Raw genomic sequence first — 6,702 nt, 5'->3', positions numbered from 1 at the left:
AGCAGTAGCTTTCTGTCAATTAGCACTGTCTCACATGTACACATATTGCATTTATAGACAATAAAACGTTATTATTAATGTCTGTTAGCATCTATAGTTGCAGCAAGTAAGATGTTAATTCAACGTTTCTATGTAAAATCATTCCTTTCTTTTTAATACACCTCATATATGAATCAATATCTAAAAGATAAAATAAATACACACATTCATTCAAACCAAGGAAGGAAAATGAGTTTCCAAAAGATTTTATAATGTGATGTTATTTTAATAATATGATTTTATTTTAATTACTTAATAATTATTTTGAAATATATTTTTAAGATATAAAACAATCACTCCATTTTATCTATTATTTTTCATATAGCTTATCCATTTTTTATGTTTTTGATTAGAGTAAAATGGGTTTTGAAAGGACTTGAAACTCTTGACACTAAGAGACAACCAACCCTAAAGAGCCAAAAGATAACCAACAACTAGCTCCAACTAAACAAAAGACAAAAAAAGGGTATGGCGCCCAACCCAATAGCCTATAGAATTTCAGCATTCTTGTTAATAATATTTTCATTGATATTTAGCACATCCTAGAAAACCTGGGCTTGAACAGTCTTACCTTTGTCCCAACTTTGAGTTCTAGATCAAGGGCCAAGAATAGGTCTATCTGCATCATGTTGAACAACTGCATCATTCTTCCTGGAAATAGAGGTGTCTAATGCCCACCAAAATACCCTAGAGAAAATAACTAAACTAACAGATTTTTTTTTTAAAACATCTACCAATACAACATATTCATCCCATTATTCATTAAGCAAACATCCAAACATACACATCTAATTCATAATCATAAACAAATGAATGTAGTATGCTAGTGGAATAACAATACATCTCACTAACAATCATTCCCTAGGGTATCTCAACACCATTACTTAACTATCGTTAACACATAAACAAATCCATATACCATGATACCATTAACCTCCAATTTATTCATACTATCCATATACACTCAGAAGATAACCAAATCACATTACTTAATTGTTTAATTCCTTTCCAATCTAGAATTACATACATAAATAATATCCATTTACAACATTCATAATCTATTACAACATATCATGATCTCAACCGACAACAAGTCCTATCATGTGTGACCACAGGATATTAGTTACACAATCTCCTAACCAACAATTATCCATGCATATCCAATCTTCAATTCTAAAAAGTAAACATTTCTCCTTTCTAATAGAAGATTGCACACAAGTCTAAAGAATGATTTTCATTTCAATCACATAAGATACACATATTCCCAATCCAATAACTTCATTCTTCATTCATGAACCTTAATCCCTAATAGCATAGATATTCATTAACCAGGATACAATATAGGGCAAACAAGGATTACTACACTATATTTTATTACAAGGGTAATGGTCACATCCTACCACATCCTAATCTAGTTCCAGCAGGTAAGATGTTAATTCAATGTTTCTATGTAAAATCATTCCTTTCTTTTTAATACACCTCATATATGAATCAATATCTAAAAGATAAAACAAATACACACATTCATTCAAACCAAGGAAGGAAAATGAGTTTCCAAAAGATCTTATAATGTGATGTTATTTTAATAATATGATTTTATTTTAATTACTTAATAATTATTTTGAAATATATTTTTAAGATATAAAACAATCACTCCATTTTATCTATTATTTTTCATATAGCTTATCCATTTTTTATGTTTTTGATTAGAGTAAAACAGGTTTTGAAAGGACTTGAAACTCTTGACAATAAGAGACAACCAACCTTAAAGAGCCAAAAGATAACCAACAACTAGCTTCAACTAAACAAAAGACAAAAAAAGGGTATGGCGACCCAACCCAATAGCCTATAGAATTTCAACATTCTTGTTAATAATATTTTCATTGATATTTAGCACATCCTAGAAAACCTGGGCTTGAACAGTCTTACCTTTGTCCCAACTTTGAGTTGTAGATGAAGGGCCAAGAATAGGTCTATTTGCATCATGTTGAACAACTACATCATTCTTCCTGGAAATAGAGGGGTCTAATGCCCACCAAAATACCCTAGAGAAAATAACTAAACTAACAGATTTTTTTTTTTTAAACATCTACCAATACAACATATTCATCCCATTATTCATTAAGCAAACATCCAAACATACACATCTAATTCATAATCATAAACAAATGAACGTAGTACGCTAGTGGAATAACAATACATCTCACTAACAATCATTCCCTAGGGTATCTCAACACCATTACTTAACTATCATTAACACATAAACAAATCCATATACCATGATACCATTAACCTCCAATTTATTCATACTATCCATATACACTCAGAAGATAACCAAATCGCATTACTTAATTGTTTAATTCCTTTCCAATCTAGAATTACATACATAAATAATATCCATTTACAACATTCATAATCTATTACAACATATCATGATCTCAACTGACAACAAGTCCTGTCATTTATGACCACAAGATATTAGTTACACAATCTCCTAACCATCAATTATCCATACATATCCAATCTTCAATTCTAAAAAGTAAACATTTCTCGTTTTTGATAAAAGATTGCACATAAGTCTAAAGAATGATTTTCAATTCAATCACATAAGATACACATATTCCCAATCCAATAACTTCATTCTCCATTCATGAACTTTAATCCCTAATAGCATAGATATTGATTAACCAGGATACAATATAGGGCCAACAAGGATTACTACACTATATTTTATTACAAGGGTAATGGTCACATCCTACCACATCCTAATCTAGTTCCAGCAAGTAAGATGTTAATTCAACGTTTCTATGTAAAACCATTCCTTTCTTTTTAATACACCTCATATATGAATCAATATCTAAAAGATAAAATAAATACACACATTCATTCAAACCAAGGAAGGAAAATGAGTTTCCAAAAGATTTTATAATGTGATGTTATTTTAATAATATGATTTTATTTTAATTACTTAATAATTATTTTGAAATATATTTTTAAGATATAAAACAATCACTCCATTTTATCTATTATTTTTCATATAGCTTATCCATTTTTTATGTTTTTGATTAGAGTAAAATAGGTTTTGAAAGGACTTGAAACTCTTGACAATAAGAGACAACTAGCCGTAAAGAGCCAAAAGATAACCAACAACTAGCTCCAACTAAATAAAAGACAAAAAAAGAGTACGGCGACCCAACCCAATAGCCTATAGAATTTCAGCATTCTTCTTAATAATATTTTCATTGATATTTAGCACATCCTAGAAAACCCGGGCTTGAACAGTCTTACCTTTGTCCCAACTTTGAGTTCTAGACTAAGGGCCAAGAATAGGTCTATTTGTATCATGTTGAACAACTGCATCATTCTTCCTAGAAATAGAGGGGTCTAATGCCCACCAAAATACCCTAGATAAAATAACTAAACTAACAGAATTTTTTTTTTTAAAGTATCTACCAATACAACATATTCATCCCATTATTCACTAAGCAAACATCCAAACATACACATCTAATTCATAATCATAAACAAATGAACATAGTACGCCGACGGAATAACAATACATCTCACTAGCAATCATTCTCTAGGGTATCTCAACACCATTACTTAACTATCATTAACACATAAACACATCCATATACCTTGATACCGTTAACGTCCAATTCATTCATACTATCGATACACACTCACAAGATAACCAAATCACATTTCCAATCTAGAACTACATACATAAAGAATATCCATTTATGACATTCATAATCTATTACAACATATCATGATCTCAACTGACAACAAGTCCTATCATGTGCAATCACTGGATATTAGTTACACAATCTCCTAATCATCAATTATCCATACATATCCAATCTTCAATTCTAAAAAGTAAACTTTTCTCATTTCTGATAGAAGATTGAACACAAGTCGAAAGAATGATTTTCAATTCAATCACATAAGATACACATATTCCCAATCCAATAACTTCATTATTCATTCATGAACCTTAATCCCTAATAGCATAGATATTGATTAACTAGGATACAATATAGGGGCAACAAGGATTACTACACTATATTTTATTACAAGGGTAATGGTCACATCCTACCACATCCTAATCTAGTTCCAACCACATTAGACATACATACAACACTAAATTCACATAAATAGATCCATTCACATCATTTCCATCAATGAATCAATATCCAAGATACAAAAAACACAATAATGTGTTCTCTTACTAGAGTAATAACTATATCCCAATATATCTGCTATCATTACATATATATCATAGGGTCATAGTTCTCATCTACATATGCAATTATCTTAGGAGATCCACAACACATATGCTATATGAATCATGTGCATCCATCTGTTACAATATCCATCCATAAGCTGTAGAGATAAGAATTCCACATCCATGCACAAGAGTATCCAACACGAACATCCCAATGGAAGAAGGCATCAAAATACCTGACCATGGGGAACCATAAGGAACCACCCCTCATGCTAGGAGATGACATAGGGTTCCAGCTCACACTCAAGAACTAGGTTGACACCTAACATCCAAGGAAATCAACATGACACCCACAAAATAATAACCAAGAGCTTGATAATCAACTCACATCTCAAGGCTAATCATAAATCAATAAACTCCCAGAGGTGTAATTGGTGTAGGAGAACCTACCTATGAAGGCATGAGCCAGGAAAAAGATGATTTTCTATTAGTTAGAAGAAATGTAATAAGACCCTATGGGTCCCTTTTGTAATTCAATTTCCTAGGAGTGTGACAAGTTTGTCCATGTTTGGGTCAAATTGTCATCTAGCATTTGGTAGAGCAAATTGAGTTAATAAGGGTCACAATGGTCTAAATTGGGGGATCAAGTGACCACAAGTCTATTTGAGTCCTTTTTGATGTTTTAGAATCAAATTTAATCATTTTGGTGGACTATGACACTCTACAGTCTAAGTTGGTCGAATTATGCAAAAGTTGTCATATTGTCAATTTTTTGTCTTGACAATTTTGCACTTTTTGTAAGTTGTGATTCTACAATGGTGAGTTCGGTTTGAAAAAAATTTGGAGTAGGTTGTTGTCATTTGGAAAACACATTTAAAGGCCCCAGAAATATAAGAATGTATGTTGGTTCTATTGGTTGATTTTGGAAAGAAATTGAAGCATCAAGAACTATTGGAAACTCGGAAAAACTGTCTAATTTCTATTGATTGCATACTGAAGGTGGATTGGTAAGAGTTCTCATAGCATAAATCCTATAATTAGATTGTTTTACCTTTTTTTTTCTATCAGTGTGAAGTCTTGAAGTGATCGCTTCCCCATTTTACAAGCAAATCTCTACCAGGTAGCCTAAACCCTTAAATCCCTAGGGTTTGACTGCAATAATGGGTTTTGGCCTATCAATCCTTAATTGAACACTTTGTCATTATAGGAGATGATAGGCCACTATATCATACGTCAGTAGCCAAATCCATTAAGAGGATACAATAGGTCGAAGAGGATGGAGAACTAACCCTAGGTCTAACATCTCTATGTGATAAATTGGTTTGATGAGTGCAGTGCGTGAAAATTGAGTCGTAGAGCACTGGAAAAGGGTTTAAATGTGGTAGAAGAGTACTTTGGAGGTTTACATCACATTTCATGGTCAGTTATGGTCACTCATTAGGAGAAGAAAACTAGTTTGTGAAAGGCATTCAGTCAAATAAGTCTGAAAGCCCTATTAGGTATGTTAGTGCACCACCGGTTGGAATATTTGCAAGTTAATCCGGTATTGAAAACTGAGATATTGTTTAGAATAGTTCAAAAGGAGGCCTAATAGCAATTGGATCAAGTTTGTGGGCAAGTGAGTCAAATTGGATATTCCTGTGGAACTAAACCATGAAATCCTATTTCATTTGTGTTCAGGTGTTGTGAGAACACCCTTCCAAGGATTGGTGTTTTGAATTGGTTAAGTGGTCCATTCAAACCCTTAAGCCTAGTAGTAGCCCACTCATTGTATGCAAAGGTGTGTGTAGTCACATGAAAAATTGAGAAGTGCTAGTTGTCTGTAAGTGGACATAGTAGAGCCTTGGGGTTGTCCAAGGTGTTTTTTGGTGTCATTGAACTATTTCTTGAATTGATGTTCTGTAAGGATATTTGGAAACAGGGATTACCAGTTGAGTCTATGAGCCTTAGAGTTTGGCAGGTTCAAGGTTTACCTCCTTTTGGTCTGTTGCCTCCTCATCACATTGGTATCAGAGAAGGATTTTTGAAGATCACTTGGGTGGTGTGGTCTTAGTGTATGTCAGAGGAAGAGATTGAAATAGGGGTTGACTAAATGCCTCCTAAGAGTATGTCATAAGATGCGGTGAAGATGATTGAAGAGATGCTTCAGTCCAAGCTTGAAGAATTGAAAAAGACTAAGGATAAGGAAGACAAAAGTGACACTGATGAAGAAGGGGATAAAGAAGATGGGGAATCCTCTAAGCGGGTAGAGGATATACCTGCAGATCAGAGGGTATTTGTAGATGCCTTGAGGTTAGTCAATAGGGACACCATTGATGGGTTGCCTATATATAGTGGAAGTACGGAAGTAGAAGAGGTGATGGGATGGATTGAGGCATTGACCTATCATTTTGAGTACAAAGAAATCCCTAAAGATAAGAGAGTTAAGTTGGTAA

This window comes from Cryptomeria japonica, unplaced genomic scaffold (genome assembly GCF_030272615.1).
Source record: "Cryptomeria japonica unplaced genomic scaffold, Sugi_1.0 HiC_scaffold_12, whole genome shotgun sequence".
Lineage (NCBI taxonomy): Eukaryota > Viridiplantae > Streptophyta > Pinopsida > Cupressales > Cupressaceae > Cryptomeria > Cryptomeria japonica.
The sequence above is the reverse complement of the archived record's forward strand: the minus strand, read 5'-3'. Positions refer to the sequence as shown.